Source organism: Mustela lutreola, chromosome 10, assembly GCF_030435805.1.
Source record: "Mustela lutreola isolate mMusLut2 chromosome 10, mMusLut2.pri, whole genome shotgun sequence".
In the NCBI taxonomy this organism is placed as follows: Eukaryota; Metazoa; Chordata; class Mammalia; order Carnivora; family Mustelidae; genus Mustela; species Mustela lutreola.
In genome coordinates this window covers 20,156,931-20,174,179 of record NC_081299.1, presented here as the reverse complement: position 1 = coordinate 20,174,179, position 17,249 = coordinate 20,156,931, and the positions used below count along the sequence as shown (strand labels likewise).

The window sequence follows — 17,249 nt, the reverse complement described above, 5'->3', positions numbered from 1 at the left end:
AGCCACCCAGGTGCAGCAGTGGCTGCTTTTAAATGTTGGTGGTGAAGATAATGAATGGCAGCCTTTCTTATTATTCCCCACGTGTCTACTACGTGCTGTGCTGGGCTTTGTTGTTTATTCTTGAGTAGTGTGACCCTTAAGCCAGGCAAATGGGGAGGCGGGAGCCCCTGCATTTCAGAGCCCACTCTGGCCCTCCTCTGCTGGGCCCTTCCCTGTGGAGCCAGGAGTCAGAGAGGGCAAGAGGCCACACCCACCTCTACCCACTTCTAGACCATCTCTGGGTTCCCAGATCCCATAATCCTTTGAGCTAGCTTCCCAGGGCCTGGATCGGTCCTTGCTGAATCCAAACCTCATTGCCAGTGTAGATTTCCAGGGCTGAGGGGTGACCAAGGGACAGCTGGTTGCTGGGAGTGGGTGAGTAGACCTTGAACTTGCTGGGGGTAGAGCATGGATGGAGTGGAGGAGAAGAAGGGCCTCTGGTACACTCTCATTAGGGACCAGCTTGTCCTTACTGATCTTTACAAATGTCCCCAAAGGAAGGAATTCCTGGTGCCATTGTAGAGAAGAAGAAACTGAGGCTCAGACTGGAGGAATGACTCCAAAGCCTGTTCATTGGCTTGGCCCTGAGGCGGCCATGCTTTGTCTCTCATCTCACTTCATCCTCATGACAACCTTCTGATAAAGCAATATTGGCATCCCACATTACAGATGAGGAAACCAGGGCACAGAAGGATTAGGGGACTTGTCTGAAGCCATGCAGCTTGGAAGTGGCAGAGCTGGAGGTTGAATCTTGGCAGTCCAGCTCTTAACGTTGAGCTCTTCTATCTTACCATTACCAGAGTTCTAATTGGCTTCCTTAACTTGGCTGGCCACCACTCTGCCTCAGTTATCTGTCTGAGGAATGGGTATGGTAAAAATGCCTCCCACCTCCAGGCCATAAAGCCAGGAAGAGGCAGAGATGGGATCCAGGCTGAAGTGGGGCCATATGGCAGCTGCTGGGGGAGTGGGGCTTACCTCTGCTCCTCACCCCCCTGCCCTGCAGGCCCAGGATAGCTGAGCAGGGCCCTGGGGGCGGCTCAGAGAGAGGCCCCTCTGGCTTGGGCTCACTACTGTGCCCTCCCTCCCAGCCTGTGGCCAGAGAACACGGAGTTTTCTCAGGGCCAGAGGCAGAGGAGGCAGCCCCCCTCTTCCTCTCCAAAGCCCAGCTGTGGGGCGGCTGCCCAAGCTCCCACCAGCCCCGCCTCTCCTACTCCCCAGCCAAGTTGCTGCTCTGTGGTCACCTGGACCCAATTTCCTCCTTCCTGCCTCCTCCCATCTCTGGGAAGCGCCCCTGGGCTGCCCTGCCAATTTCCAAAGTTTTCTCCCCCAGGAAGCCTTCTCTGTCTTCCCCCCACCCCCACTCCCAGGTCTCCTACCCCTACTTGGAACACTCCAGCTCCTCTCCCTTCAGCCCCACACACAGAGAATCATCTGGACCATGAGCCCATTTTCCATTTGGTTCCTGGCTGAACATTGGGTCTCCTTGGCCAGACTGCGAGTTCTCTTCCCCAAGGCCATTATCACATCGTGTGCTTCCCTCTCCCCCCACAGTGCCAGGTAGGGAGGAGCCCAGGGCCAGAGTGGTCCATACCCTAGGAGCTGAACCTTGGTGCTCAGATACCTAAAACCAGCATCACTGTTAAGCTTTTGAGATCTAAGTACCCCTCCTCTTAGGTGAAGAAACCCTGAAGGTGCAGGGAGGAGAAGGGACTTGCCCAAGGTCACCCAGAGGCCAGGCCAGTACTCAAACCCAGGTCTTCTGGCTCTCAGGTGCAGGTTTCTGACACTCGACCTGACCTGAAGCAAGTTTCTAATCCTCCCGGGGTCCTCATTTTCAGGCAGGAGACCAAAAGAGTTCCCAACGATGTATTATCAGAACCTGGGTCGTTAATTCTGCCTCACATGCCAGATCTGGAAAAGTCCCAAATCCAAGCTCTCTCTATCTACCTTCATTTCATAAACAAGCAAACTGAGATCCCAATAGCAGAAGGGACCTCCTCAAGGTCACACCAAGTTGGGGCTGGAGTCAAGACTGGATTCTATGTCAAGTTCTTTGAAGAAAAATTAAGTATCACCAACTAATCCATTGATTCCACAGAGGGGTTGTGTGTGTGTGTGTGTGTGTGTGTGTGTGTGTATTTTGAGAGTCTAATAATGCTAGGCTCTATGCCGGTTGCTAAGAATATAAGGGTAAAAAAGACAGTCAAAGCTGGTAGGGATATGAGGGGGCTCCTGGGCAGGAAATGTTCTGCATCTTGATCTGGGTACATGCTACATCGGTGTGTTCAGTTTGTGAAAATTCATTGAGCTGTACATTTTGGTATGTGCACTCTTCTGAATGTATATTTCAAATAAAATTTTTTTAAAGATTTTATTTTTTCATTTGAGACAGATACAGAGAGAAAGAGAGAGAGCACAAGCAATGGGAGAGGCAGAGGGAGAGGGAGAAGCAGACTCTCCTCAGAGCAGGGAGTCTTATGTGGGACTTGATCCCAGGACCTGGAGATCATGACCTGAGCTGAAGGCAGATGCCCAACCATCTGAGCCACCCAGGTGCCCCTAAAAACATTAAAAAAAAAAACAAACAGTCACAAGCATTGAGTTTACAGAGCTAAAGTATAGTAGAGGAGGTGAGATGTTAACTAATTACACCAATAATTGGTTAATTACAATTGTGACAAGCGTGACAATGAAAGTAGAGGGTGCTAAGTGCTGTGGAGTAGCCCTTAGCTCACATCGGGGTCATCAGGGAAGGTGTCTCAAAGGAAGTGAGGGATAAGCTGAACTGTACAGAGTGACCAGGAATTTAGAGAACAGGAATGATTCCCAACCCCTACCTTACACCGCCCAAAAATTAATTCAAGATGGGGCGCCTGGCTGGCTCAGCGGTAGAGCGTGCGGCCCTTGATCTTGGGGTCGTGAGTTTGAGCCCACACTGGGTGTAGAGCTTACTTAAAAAAATAAGAATTCAAGATGAATCACAAACCTAAATGTGTTAACACTATAAAACTTCTAGAAGAAGATGTATGGGAATATCTCCATGATCTTGGGATAGGCAAAAATTTCCTAGGGATCAAAAATACTAAACATAAAACAGAATTGTCAGGGGATGGGGAAAAGCATTCAAGACACAGAAAACAATGTGTGAAGGCCCAGAGGAAGGAAGAGGCAAGATATGTTAGAAAAACTGAGAAAAGGCCAGAAGCAAAGGCAGGGGGAGAGTGAAGTGTGGGAGAATCCAAGAGGAGGTAGGGGTCCAAGCCAGGGCCAGGGCGTTATAAGCAGGGTTAGGAACTAGGAGTTTATCCTGACAGTGGTAGGCAGGCAGAGAAGGTTTTTTTTTAAGTTTCTTTTTTCTTTTTTCTTTTCTTTCTTTTTTAATTTAAGTCATCTCTATACCCAATATGGGGCTTGAACTCACGACCCTGAGATCAAGCATCCCATGCCCTTTTGACTAAGCCAGCCCGGGCATCCCAAAAGAAGGGTTTTTAGTAGGGGGAGTGGCAGGAGCAGCAATTGAAACAACAGTTAGGGATAATATGACCATCACCTGGGTTTGCAAAATCAAGAATTACCTTATTTGATGTGCCCAGGACTATAAGATATGGTCTATGTAGAACCACGAATGAAAGGGAACATCCCCCTTTCTCCCTGCTCGGCAACAAGACAAAGCCAGGCCTGGGTTTTGCTTCCTTGCAAATCAAGATGTAGCTTTACAACTTGAAAAGTCACTTAATCCAGGTGCCAGGATGAGGCGGGGTATGGCAGGCGGGGACTTGGGGTGCGAGGCCCTGTCCTGCCAGGCTCAGCCTGGGTCTTAGAAGAGCTGGAGTCTGCCAGCTCCCACCCACACCCCAGCTCTTGCTACAGCCCCACCCACCTCACCCCTGCTCAGCACCTGGACCTACTCATATCTTCTTCCCTCTTTCCCTTCCTTGGAGGACCAAAGGGTCTCACCAGGAAGAGCCCAGAGGTCAGGAGTTTCCTTCGCCCCCTCCGCCTGCTACTCCCTGCCACCAGTATCCCCAGCACCAGGCCCCCGCAGACTCCAGCGGTCTCACCACTCAGGTCTTCTCCCTGCAAGGTGGTCACCAAGCCACAGTGACCCCCTTCAATTCAACCAACATTTACTGAGCACCTGCTGTGTGCCGGGCAGGGCCTTAAGGAAAACGGTATTTATTCCTCCTCTCCAGGAAATCTTGGGGTAATGGGGGAAAGAGAGAGCAAAATTTACAAGGGCTTTATAGAAGAGTAAATGCAAGCAAGTGTAGAACGTGAGACTGACTTCACCTGCGGAATAGGGTGTGAATATCAAGGAAAATTTCCTCTAAGAGGTGACATTTGAGCTGGGTCATAAAGAATAAGTAAAATAGACAGAAAGAAATGCTCTTTGTGACAGTGGAGAGTATAAGAATTATAGTGACCATTGTGGATGTCAGATACTGGGCTCAGCCAATACCTTCTGTATTCACTGACTCCTTACAATGACTCTGTGAAGTAGGTATTAGAAATATGCCCATTTTCTAGATGCAGTAACTCAAGGCTTAGAGAGGGTTAGTGATTTGCTTACAGACTCTCAAGGCTGTACTGGCAGAACCAAGACTTGAACCCGGGTCTCTCTGCTTCTGTGTTGTTGTTGTTGTTGTTTTTAAAAGATTTTATGTATTTATTTATTTGACAGAGAGAGAGAAGATCACAAGTAGGCAGAGAGGCAGGCAGAGAGGGGGAAGCAGGCTCCCCGCTGAGCAGAGAGCCCAATGTGGGGCTCAATCCCAGGACCCTGAGATCACTACCCGAAGGCAGAAGTTTAACCCACTGAGCCACCAAGGCACCCCTGCTTCCGCGCTCTTTAACATCTACTACATAGAGTGGCTTGAACGGAGGACATGTGGAGGAGGGGGGTGGGGGGAAAACTGGAGGGGTGGAGGCAGGGCTTGGTGGCAGAAGTCTTGGTGAGGAGTATGGACTTTATCCAGAGAGCCGTGAGGCCAGGGAAGGCTCATTAGTGAACGACGGGGTAAGGAGGGACAGCACCCGCACTCAGCTTTCTACACTGAGAGCCCACTTTGAAGGAGGAGAAGTTAGAGATGGAGAAACTGGTAAAGCAGTTGCTACAAAAATCCAAAAGGGGGCCTGGCTGGTTCAGTCAGTAGAGCATGTGCCTCTTGTTCTCCGGGTCATGAGTTCAATCTCCACATTGGGTAGAGAGCTTACTAAAAAAAAAATCCAAGAAAGAGATGAGGGTTGAGGGATGAAGAAGAGGAGGTACACTGAGGAGAAACCAAGCAGAACTTGGGGATGAGATGGAAGGAGTTGTTAAAGATGGCCCACTGGGGCTTCTGGCCCAAGTGTGCCCTCCAGAGGGAAGCCCAATAATTGGTCTTTCACAATTTATTGGGCACCTCGTCCCCCAACCATGGCTCAGCTCCACACTTGGCACCTGCAGAACTCACTCCTGGAAGGTGCTTTGTTTTTCTTCAAAATGTATCTTCCTCATCTGTTTGTGTATTCATTCACAATGAGCACCTACTGTATACTGGCTGTTCTGGGAGCTGGGAAGGAGCCGGGAACAAGCTCAGCCTGCCTTACTTGAGGGGTAATGGTTACAGCCTGGGGTCTGGATTTGAATCCCGGTTCTGCAACTCTGGTTCTCCGTCCTGACGAACCTCCAGCTGGCTGTGAATTCAGGTAAGTCACCGAACCTCTCATTGTCTCAGGTGGCTCATCCATAAGACAGGGGAACGGACAGTCCCTGCCACAGGGACTCAGTGGGCTGGTAAGTGTAAGGTCCCCGGTACTGGGTAAGTATTGGGTGTCAGCTATTACTTGAGTTCACATTGTAGTGGGGAGACAGATCCAATTACACAATTAATTATTTAATTACAACAGTGATAAATACCCTGAAGGAGCAGTGCAGTCTGGAGGTGAGGGAAGGCTCCCTAGAGCGAGGGATGGTCCTGCTGAGCCGAGCTGAGTGAGTTGGGGCTGGCCAGGTGAAGCTCGAGGAAGAAGGGAGGGTCCGGTGAGGCAGAGGGCTGTCTGAGTAGGCAGACCCTCAGGCAGAAGGAGGCGCCGAGAGAGGTCTGTATTTCTGTAACTTTACCTCTTTGGAGCCCCCACATAATGTTGAGAAGTAGGTCAGGCAAATCCTTGGCTCCCATTTTCTAGAAAAGACACTATGGCCCAGAGAGGGACGGCGACTTAGCTGGTCTGTAACCAAGCCTCTGGGTCGATGCTCTGCCCCCACTGATCCAGGGAGCTGGAGGGGATCAGCCTGAGAAGAGGCCTTTGTCCCCGCGCCCACTGGGGTGGGAGCGGCAGGAGCGGAGGCTGCAGCTGGCCACCAGCGGCTGTGGCGGCCAGAGCTGCATTCCTTCCCCTGCCAACAGAGCAAGTCCAGGCTCATGGCAGGGGCCTGGAACGTTCTTTTTTGTCTTAAAAAAAAAAAAAAAGAGAGAGAGAGAAAGAAGGAAAAGAAAGCACTTTAGTCAACATTAAGTCTTGACTTCAAAGGACACAGCTTCCAACTGTCTCCCCTAACCCTGGGTCTCTCTCTCCCACTCCCTGGGGTAAGGCCCCCGGCAGCCAAGTTTCTGGGAAAGGGAATGAGGACTGGACTTGGAGCCCAAAGACTTTGTGGTGAGCCCTGGCTCAGCCTCCAACTTGCTGTGTGACCTCCGGTAGGTCAACAGCCCTCTCTGGGCCTGAGGGTCCCCAGCCAAACAGGGAAGGGAGGGTTGGATGACATCAGGTGGGGTGGGGAGTCCAGAAACCGGCTCCAGCCAGCTGCAGCAGCTTTGCTGCCCTTCAAGTCTGAGGCACTGGGGCCTCGGGGGTCCGGAAGCTGGGGACAGGCAGCCTTTCATCTCTGCTGGCCCAGGGTCGCTGCAGGTTGGCAGGCCCCACATCCCGAGATCGCGTTTCAGGCTGGAAGGGGCCTTCCTGTGACCTCAGCTGGCCAGCCCTGCCCCTGCCCCCCTCCTCCCCGTTCTCACCAGAGGGAAGCAGGCAGCATCCCGCCCAAGGTCACCGACCAGCAAGTGGCTGTCCTTCGGCCTGCCCTTCCCTCCCACCCGAGCCAGCACCCCCCCAACCCCCCCACCGGCCTCCCACAGTAAAGCCTCAGGTCTCCTGGGCCATTAGGAATCTGCCAGGCGAGGCGTGGTCTTCTTCCTCTCTCTTGTTTCTTGGCTTGTTTTCCCGGTTCTCCAACAGCCGCCTCCTGCAAAAGCCTCCGGGTGCGTGTACAGGAACATTTTTCTTTAAAAAAAAAAAAAAAAAAAAAAAAAAAAGACAGAGAGAGAGAAAGAGAGAGAGAGAGAAATGCAGCCACAGTTTGGGTAAAAAAGCAACCAACTCCTTAATCCTTCCCTGTAACCTCTGGCTCCTCAGACGGGTTGGCTCAGGCCGCTGGGAGGGAAGGCCCTGTTGGGCAGAGGCCTGTCCCTCGTGCCCTCCTCACCCGCCTCTGCTCTCCTTCAGGGTTGGGTCTGACTACTGGAGCCAGGAGAAGCCAAGCTGCAGGGTTCGGCAGGCCTGGGAAAGCACGGGGGGCTGAAGGGCTTGGCTGGGCCTTTTGCCCCTCTGCCTACTTGGCCGCCTTCTCCGGAGGTTACAAGACGAGGATTTTACACCCCTTGCCCATTGCCTCTGCCCCCGTTTTCATTCCTTTATTCTCCTGTCTTAGGAACCTCTGGCCTCTTCACAGCAAAGAGCCTGAATGGCATCTCCCACCTCAGGGCCTCACTGTCCGGCACCAGGCTTGGCTCTCTCTCTCTGCGGGGCCTTCCACGCTCCAAGCCTTTGTCCAGCCAAACCCACTGTCTGGTGGCCATCAGTGTCCCTGCCCGCCAAGCCCTTAATTATCTGCTGCAGCCCCAGCACCTGGGTCAGTGCTTGAAGCCTAGTAGGTACACAGGGTCTCTGGACTGAATGGATTCAAACCGGAAATAGGACTCTAAAAATATTCAGAGTGAGCTCTCGCAGAAGGGACCCTGGATTATGATGTATCCCAGTAAAAGCCCTTTCGTGCCTCCAGCTCCCTGAAAATCCAGACCGATTCTCTATTGCCACCTCTTCCCACTTGCCAGCTCTCATCAAAGGATTTCCTTTTTCTCCAAAGTGCCATCTTTCCTTTTGCCTCTGGGCCTTTGCCTGTGAAATTCCCGTTGCTTTCCACATCCCTCTCCACCTCTCACCTGGATGACTCCCTCTGGCCTATCACCCTGTCCGAGCACGTGTTTAGGGCACCAGCAAAGCAGAGACACTAAAAAAAATACATATATTATTTTTAAAAAAATATTATTTTATTTATTGACTTATGGGGGGGTATGAGGTGGGAGGGGCAGGAGGCGAGCAGACTCCTCACTGAGCAGGGTGCCTGCCTCTTGCTGATAGATCCGGGGACCCTGAGATCATGACCTGAGCCGAAGGCAGATGGTTAATCCACTGAGCCACCCAGGTGCCCCCAAATATTATTTTTTTTAAAAATTAATTTGACGGGACGCCTGGGTGGCTCAGTTGGTTAAGCAGCTGCCTTCGGCTCAGGTCATGATCCCAGCGTCTTGGGATCGAGTCCCACATCGGGCTCCTTGCTCGGCAGGGAGCCTGCTTCTCCCTCTGCCTCTGCCTGCCATTCTGTCTGCCTGTGCTCGCTCTCTCCCCCCCTCTCTCTCTGATAAATAAATAAAATCTTTAAAAAAAAAAAAAACTAATTTGATGTTAGGGGCACCTGGGTGGCTCAGTGGGTTAGGGCCTCTGCCTTCGACTCAGGTCATGATCCCGGGGTCCTGGGATCGAGCCTCACATCGGGCTCTCTGCTCAGCAGGGAACCTGCTTCCTCCTCTCTCTCTGCCTGCTTCTCTGCCTACTTGTGATCTCTGTTAAATAAATAAATAAATAAAATAGTAAAAAAAAAAAAAAAACCTAATTTGATGTTTGATAATTTAAAAAAACATTTAAAGAGCACTCATGGGAAAAAATAGAACTTTATTGGGGTTTCTTACTCTTATAGTCTATAACACTGTTTTGTTTTTTTTAAAGATTTTATTTATTTAATTTGACAGACAGAGATCACAAGTAGGCAGAGAGGGGAAAGCAGGCTCCCCGTTGAGATGATGTGGGGCTTGATCCCAGGACCCTGGCATCATGACCTGAGCTGAAGGCAGAGGCTTTAACCCACGCCACCCAGGCACCCTGCCAGCACTGTTTTTGTGGCTGGGTGGCAGTAGGTTACATCATGGGGCTCTGCTCTTTAAGTCTTAGCCTGGACATCAGCACCTCTCCAGGAAGCTTTCACTGACCCCATGACAAGTTTAGTTCTCTTTTAGGTAATCTTAAAGCCCCTCTGGGTTTTTCTTTCTTTCTTCCTTCCTCTTTCTTTCTTTCTTTCTTTCTTTCTCTTTCTTTCTTTCTTTCTTTCTTTCTTTCTTTCTTTCTTTTTTTAAAAGATTTTATTTATTTATTTGACAGACAAAGATCACAAGTAGGCAGAGAGGCAGGCAGAGAGAGAGGAAGGGAAACAGGCTTCCCGGCGAGCAGAGAGCCCCGTGTGGGGCTTGATCCCAGGATCCTGAGATCATGACCTGAGCCCAAGGTAGAGGCTTTAACCCACTGAGCCACCCAGGCGCCCCTGGGTTTTTCTTTAATATAGATATTTTTGCTTTACTTGTGGCTTTCTGTCCCCCCCATCCCCCCCACCCCCGCCCCACACCAAGTCTGGAAGCATCTTCAGGGCCCAATTACTCTCTCTCCACCTCTATACCTGCAGCATATACAGTACAGGGTCTGACCCCAAATATATTACTCTCTAACCTTTATTTATCCAGTCCCCTTTGCAGGATCTGCACTACACATCATATTCTTTTTTTTTCTGTTTTCTTTTTTTAAAGATTTTACTTATTTGACAGAGAGAGAGAGCACAAGCAGGCAGAGAGGCAGAGAGGAAGGGAAGCAGATTCCCTGCTGAGCAGAGAGTCCGATGAGGGGCTCGATCCCAGGGCCCTGAGATCATGACCTGAGCCAAAGGCAGAGGCTTAACCCACTGAGCCACCCAGGCGCCCCAATAAATAAAATTTTTAAAAGAAAAAAAAAAAGAACTGTATCTGAGGAACTCCTACTCACCCTTCAAGTTTCCACCCAAATGACCCCTCCTCTATGAACCTGCTCAATCTGTCAGTTGTGTTAGGTTGAGGGTTTTGTGAGCTTACAGCTCCTGCTGCAATTGGTGTCTCCCTCTTTTATGGTAATTTTTATGTACGTAGAGGCACTTCAGTGGCTCCGTTGGTTCAGCCTCTGCCTTTAGTTCAGGTCACAATCCCAGGGTCCTGGGATAGAGTCCCACATTGGGCTCCTTGCTCAGCGGGGAGCCTGTTTTTCCTCTGCCACTCACCCTGCCTATGCTCTCTCTCTCTCAAATTAATAAATTTTTAAAAAAAGATTTTATTTATTTATTGACAGAGAGAGAGAGAGAGAGAGAATCACAAATAGGCAGAGAGACAGGCAGAGAGAGAGGGGAAGCAGGCTCACTGCTAAGCAGAGAGCCCGATGCGGGACTCGATCCCAGACCCTGACATCATGACCTGAGCTGAAGGCAGAGGCTTAACCCACTAAGCCACCCAGGTGCCCCTCAAATAAATAAATTTTAAAACATGTATTTTTAAAATTTTTTTATTTTTATTTATTTATTTTTTAAAGATTTTATTTATTTATTTGAGAGACTGAGATTACAAGTAGGCAGAGAAGCAGGCAAAGAGAGAGGAGGAAGCAGGCTCTCCGCTGAGCAGAAAACCCTATGGGGGGAGGGGGGGCTTGATCCCAGGAGCCTGGGATCATGACCTGAGCCGAAGGCAGAGGCTTTAACCCACTGAGCCACCCAGGTGCCCCAATATATATATATATTTTTAAATTTAATTTATCTATTTGACAGAGAGAGAGACAGCGAGAGCAAGAACACAAGCAGGGGGAGTGGGCAAAAGAAAGCAGGCTTCTCACCAAGCAGGGAGCTTGAAGTAGGGCTTGATCCCAGGACCCTGAAACAAATTTTTTTTTAATGTATGTATTTTCTTCACCACCAGATTGGGAGCTGCTGAAAAACAGAGACTCGGTGGATGGATCACTGGTCCCTAGAGCCCTGGGTTGGGCTGGCCAGAGGAGAGAGCAATGTATGCTTTTTAAAGAAACAACCTGGAGGATGTCATGACGGAGGAAAAATTCAAGCAAGATTTTGAATGTGGGGGAAGAATAACATGTACTCACTGAGGGCACAGAGTCAGCGCTGATAAAAACAAATCAGAGCAACAATACCCCTGACAGCCAGTACTGAGCGTACCATAGTGTGGTGGGCAGAACGGAGATGAAGCTCTGCCTCTCACTGGCTGTGTGACCTTGGACAAGGTAGATCATCTCTCTGTGCCTCAGTTTCACCATCTATCAAAAGGGGAGATTAAGGGTACCTACCTTACCGAGAATTCAATGGGCGAGTATCTGCAAGGTGCTGAGAGCTGGGCCGGGCCTACGTGGTGCTTGTGAGTTTGCCCCATGGCCTAGCACCTTGGCTGTCCTAGGCATTTTCATCTGGCACCCCACTTAGCCCTCACAGCCGCCTGAAAGGCAGGGCTGTTTGTCCTTTTGCTGAGAAATGAGGTGTGTGGGGCCCAAAGGTTCTTGCTAAGACCCGGCCAGTCACTGGGTAAGGGACAGGAATGGGATTTGAACCCATGTCTCCTTGGCCTGCCGCCCACCCATGTTCCTTGACTGTGGCACCTGCCTGTAGGAGGAGGGGGAGGAAGAGAAGATGGCACAGTGGGAAGGCAGGGAGGCTTCCCTGAGCGGGGCCTCCGGAGCAGAGAGGCAGGCATTTTTTTTCTAGAGCTTTCATTTCTGTCTGCCTCTTCTGAGCAGGTGAAAAACCCCACAGAGGGCCCTTCATGGAGTCCTCCCCCTTTTCCTCCCCCTCCTCATGCTGCTTCATCCCCCCACGCTGGGAGGGGGGGAGGTCAGGCATGCAGCGTGGGAGATGTAGGGGAGTGGAGTGAGGAGGAAGGGGAGCATCATTCCAGATCCTTTCCCTTCAGCAACCCCCTCTCCCCATCACAAGCGCTCCGGGAGGAGAGAGCATTCCAGGTGGAAGGAATGGCAAATGCAAAGGCTGTGGATTAAGGATGTGGAGGCGGGGAAAGCCTGTGAGCTTGGCTGGAACTGAGGTTCAGGGCCCCCTGGGATTGCTCAGTGGAGAAGAACTTGTTTGACGAGAAGGGGAGAGAGAGAGAGAGAGAGAGAGAGAGATGCAGTGGACCCAGCAAGAGCTGATGATTCTAGAGGTAGGGAAGTGGCTGCAGACTGTCCTGGGCTCTGAACACACTGGTCTCTATCTTCTTCCCCTCAACCAGGGTGGTGAAGATGGGTCACTGTGATTCTTCATGGTCCTTGTGATTTGTTTTTCCCTTAACACACTGGGTTCTGCCAGCTCTGTACCAGGAATTGGTTCATGGCTTTTTATGCATTCCCTCAGTGTTTTTCGCCCCAGCTGTACAATTGGTATTATTTACTCCATTTTATGGATGAGAAAACTGAGGCTCTGCCAGGTTTTATAACTTGCTCAAGGTCATACAGCGTGTAACAGGCAGATCCTGGACTCAAACCCAGGACTTTTTCTAGAGACGGCAATTTTGCCAGCTGTACTGGTTTAGGCTGCTTTCCCCAGGGTGTTTGCCATCCCCATAGCAACAATGAGAGGCCTGCCTGTGCTGACAGCACTTCATAGTTTACGCAGGCCTTATTCTTTTTGCTCCTCACAACAGCCCTGTAAGCAAGCTGCTATCATCCCTATTTCATAGATAAGGAAACTGAGGCTCAGACAGGGGATGTGACTTGGCCAAGACTGTTGGTCCGGACTCAGACTCTAAACAACTTTTTGCTTTCCCTTGCAGTGGAAGAGGGTCTGTTACCTGCTCTAAGCTGCCTCGGAGGGCAGGGAACAAACAGGCAGGGGTTACTTTTCAAAACTGGTGGGAAAGGAACGGGTTTGGCTTTCAGAGCCTAGGACTTGGCTACTGGCAGTGGATAATGTCATCCCTCCGGCGGTGATAACTCCTCAGAACTGCTGGGGTAGAGGAGGGAGGGCTTAACCTCAAGTGCAGTTAAGTCCATTTATGTTCAGAGGCTGGGTTCGAATTCCAGCTGTGCCTCCTGCAGACTGGGTAGCCTTGGGCAAGTCATTTAACCTCTTAGTGCTTCTTTTGTCTCATTTGTAAAATGATGGTAATGACAGGACCTCACTCATAGGGCTACTAGGAGGATTTATAAGTTAATGCATGGACAGCACTTAGCATGTGTTTGACACATAGGAAATGCTCCGTGTTAGTGCTTATTAATATGATTTCTCAAGTGTTCAGCACCATCCCCTCAGAAAGCAACTTGTCTATGTCTGTTGCCTAAAAGGAGAAACTATGGCTCTTGTTGTCAGACAATCTTCAAGCAAAAGCTCCAAAATCTTACCCAGGACAGGTGGTAATGCTGATATCGACAATAATAATAATTATTAAATTACTAATAAAGTTAGAGTTAATGACAATACTATTAAAGTTAATATTTAACAGCTGCTTACTATGTGCCAATCACTGTGTGAAGTGCTTTGCATTTATTTATTTATTTTTAAAAGTTTGTTTTTTTGTTTAAAGATTTTATTTATTTATTAATGGGAGAGGAGACAGCATGAGGAGAGAGGTCAGCAGGAGAAGCAGACTCCCTGCTGAGCAGGGAGCCTGATGTGGGACTCGATCAGGACTCCAGGATCATGACCTGAGCCAAAGGCAGTCGCTTAACCAACTGAGCCACCCAGGCGCCCCAGTGCTTTGTATTTATTATCTCATTTAACTTTTACAGTTCCGGGAGATTGAGGCTCACAGAGGCAAAGTCACTTGCTCAAGGTCACACTGCTAGAAAGTGCTATAGTTATGATTTGAACCCAGGTTTGCCTGGTTTCAAAGTCTCACAAAACAATTACGGTCAGATGACAACTTGCCCAGTGTATGGATGCTTCCATCAGCTCTCTCCCAAACTTATCTGATGGATCTGCTGCCTCAGGCTCACCTCCCTCCATGCTGGGAAGAATGAGCACCTTTTATGGAGGGCCTTCTATGTGCCGGAACACTTTAGACACATTCCACATTGAGTCCTCACTGCCCCCCATGACACTTTATCATTATCCCCATTTCTTAGGTCTGAAGTGAGATGGCAGAGCCAGGATGCAAACCCTGGGTTGGCCTCAAAGCTTGCATTCAGGGCCTACCAGAAAAGTACACAGACCCTTGGAAATGAGCCTCATTTCAAAGTCAGGTTCCCTCCCCTGTAACACCTCATTTGCTTAGGCCCCCAAATGAGCTCTGTCCTCCCTCCTCATTGCCACCTATTCCAACTGGCCTCAATGCCTTTCTCTTGGCCTGCAATCCTTCTTCCAGAGACCTGCTGCCTGGTTCAGCCCCATTCACCAACTCACCCGGAGATATCACCTCTGCAGGAAGCCTCTTGTGGCCCCACCCCATTCCAACATGCACTCTCATAAACACCTTGTACTTTGCCTTCTCGTTCTTTACCAGTTTCTAACTCTATTTTGATTCATCTGGTCATTTGTTTTATGACTTACTTCCTTACTAAACTCCAAGCTCCATGAGGGTCTGTCTGTTTTGCCTACCATTGTAGCTGTACCACTGGCAGGCTGCCTATCCATAGTCAATGCTTAATAATTTTTTAAAAAAGATTTTATTATTTATTTGACAGACAGAGATCACAAGTAGGCAGAGAGGCAGGCAGAGAGAGAAGGGGAAGCAGGATCCCTGCTGAGCAGAGAGCCCGATGCTATGCGGGGCTCAATCCCAGGACCCTGAGATTATGACCAGAGCTAAAGGCGGAGGCTTAACCCACTAAGCCACCCAGGCACCCCAATTTTTTTTTTAAAGTAAACCCTAGGGGCGCCTGGGTGGCTCAGTGGGGTTAAAGCCTCTGCCTTCGGCTCAGGTCATGATCCCAGGGTCCTGGGATGGAGCCCTGCCGTCGGGCTCTCTGCTTGGCGGGGAGCCTGCTTCCCTTCCTCTCTCTCTGCCCGCCTCTCTGCCTAATTGTCATCTGTCTGTCAAATAAATAAATAAATATAAAGTAGACCCTACACCCAACATAGGTCTCGAACTCACTGACTCTAAAATCAAGAGTCATATGCTCTACTGACTGAGCCCCAGCCAGGCACCCCGGTACTTAGTAATTTTTTACTGAATAGATGAATCCTTGAATGAATAGATAAATACCAGGTACTTTTTACACATGCCTCATTAATTTCACAATTAACTCACTGAATCCTCACAACTGCCCTGCTGTCCCCATCTTATTTTTAATTTTTAATTTTTTTTTTTTAGCTGTGATGTGGATATACATTTTTTTGGCACTGATGTGGATATATATATATATATATATATATACATATATGAAAATTTTTAAAGATTTTATTTCTTCATTTGACACGGAGAGCGGGAGCACAAACAGGGGGGTGACTCGGGCAGAAGGAGGAGGACAAGCAGGTTCCCTGCTGAGCAAGGAGCCCCATGCAGGACTAGATCCCAGAACCCCCAGATCATGACCTGAGCTGAAGGCAGATGCCTAACCAATTGAGCCACCCAGATGCCCTGTTGTCCCCATTTTAGAGAAGACATAAATGAGGCTCAAAAAGCTATAAAGTGGTGGAGCTCGGATTCAATTTCAGGTCAGGCTAACCCAAAGACACTGACTTCTGCACAGCACCTGCTGCCTCCCAGCACCCAACGGCCACAGTCATGATTTAAATAGTCATTGGTTGTCAGACCACATGTCCCAATTTGAGCCCGGAGGTCACTGACTCAGCCAGCACTGAGGCTCTTTCAGCACCATGCACTTGGTGGTCTCCGCCCATTTAAAGGCTTAGCTGGCTCCCCCTCCCCCTCCCATCTTGGCCTCCTTCCTTTCCAGAGAGGGAAAAGGACTAGGAATTACAGCCAAGGCAGCCCTTCTGGGAAAAACAATCCTGTAATGAAAAGAGCCCTGTTCTGAGAGCAAAGAAACCTGGATTTAAGTCTTGGCATGGAGGCTGCCCTGCTGAGGGCCCGCAATGGTGTCACAACCCCTGTGTTCTTGTTTGGGATTCTGTCTGGGTTGCTGACCCACCTGTCATACCCTACTCACCTCCTGATTCCTAGGTCCCTAGGAATCAGCTAGGGCCTAGGGTAACCGGAGAGAGGGGAACTGTACTGGCACTCTCATGACACTCCCCGGAATGCTAAAGGGTTGGTGGAAGAACGTCTTTCTCAGGGGACACCAGGCCTGGGAGGAGAAATACAGAAATGGAAGACAAAAAATACAAGTTTGAGTCCTGGGGTTGTTTCATATTCCCTGGGTGACCCAGGGTAAGTCATGGAGTTTTCAGTTTTCTCTCCTGCAAAACGAAGACAATATCCGCCTTACAGAGTTGCTCGAAAGACCTAAATGAGAGATATTCGCTAACTTGTGAATTTGTCAAATGGTATCCAGCTGCAGCCTTTTATAATCAACAAGATTATAAAATAATAATCTTGGGTATATGCATATATATATATACCCAACTCAGGCGTGTAGCTTCAAAACGCCAGGGACATGAGGCCGACATGACTACTCTTATTTTGCAGAAAGACAAACTGAGACCCAGATAAGTTCAGGAAGTCGTCTGAGGTCGCAGAATGAGGTGACGCCTGACCAGGGTCTTGCTCACCTGACCCCGGCCTTTCAGAATCGGCTTCCAGTCCTAGGACCCCGGACCTCGCCCCGGAAGACTCGTTTAGCAGCGGGCCAGAGCCTATGACTCACTCTCCCCACCCTACTTTCGGTCGGGCCCGAGACCCGGGCAAAACTATCTGCAACTTGAGGGGTATCTACAGAAAGTTCATGGGTTTGGCCCCTTCCTTCCACCAAAAACCCTGGTTGTTTGAACTCTAACAAGTGAAATCCATATTTCAACACACTCTGTAGGAGTTTTTACACTTTCTTAGGTAGGATTTTCCTACTTTGAATTTAGGAGTTGACTCAGTTTAATCTCCACCCCCACTTCACTTGGTTTGCCCTCTCGCTGTTTACTCCGATTGCGGAAGTAGCTCGGGTGGAGCTCCCCAGACTGTACCCTTTAGTACGTCTTTTGCGTAGCTATTTAACTGGCA

The 17,249-nt window shown here is 49.6% G+C and overlaps 1 long non-coding RNA gene across 2 annotated transcripts; it reads right to left on the bottom strand.

Annotated features, from left to right (window-relative positions):
- Window positions 1-5,894: 5,894 nt before the first annotated feature.
- Window positions 5,895-16,922, bottom strand: LOC131809800 (uncharacterized). Of its 2 annotated transcripts, XR_009345304.1 has the most exons (4): window positions 16,808-16,922; window positions 16,246-16,383; window positions 8,238-8,305; window positions 5,895-7,299 (listed from the first exon to the last, which is right to left on the bottom strand). It is a non-coding gene; the product is annotated as an uncharacterized LOC131809800 (long non-coding RNA). The 2 variants fall into 2 exon arrangements; XR_009345305.1 differs by lacking the exon at window positions 8,238-8,305.
- Between the last annotated feature and the right edge of the window lie 327 nt (window positions 16,923-17,249).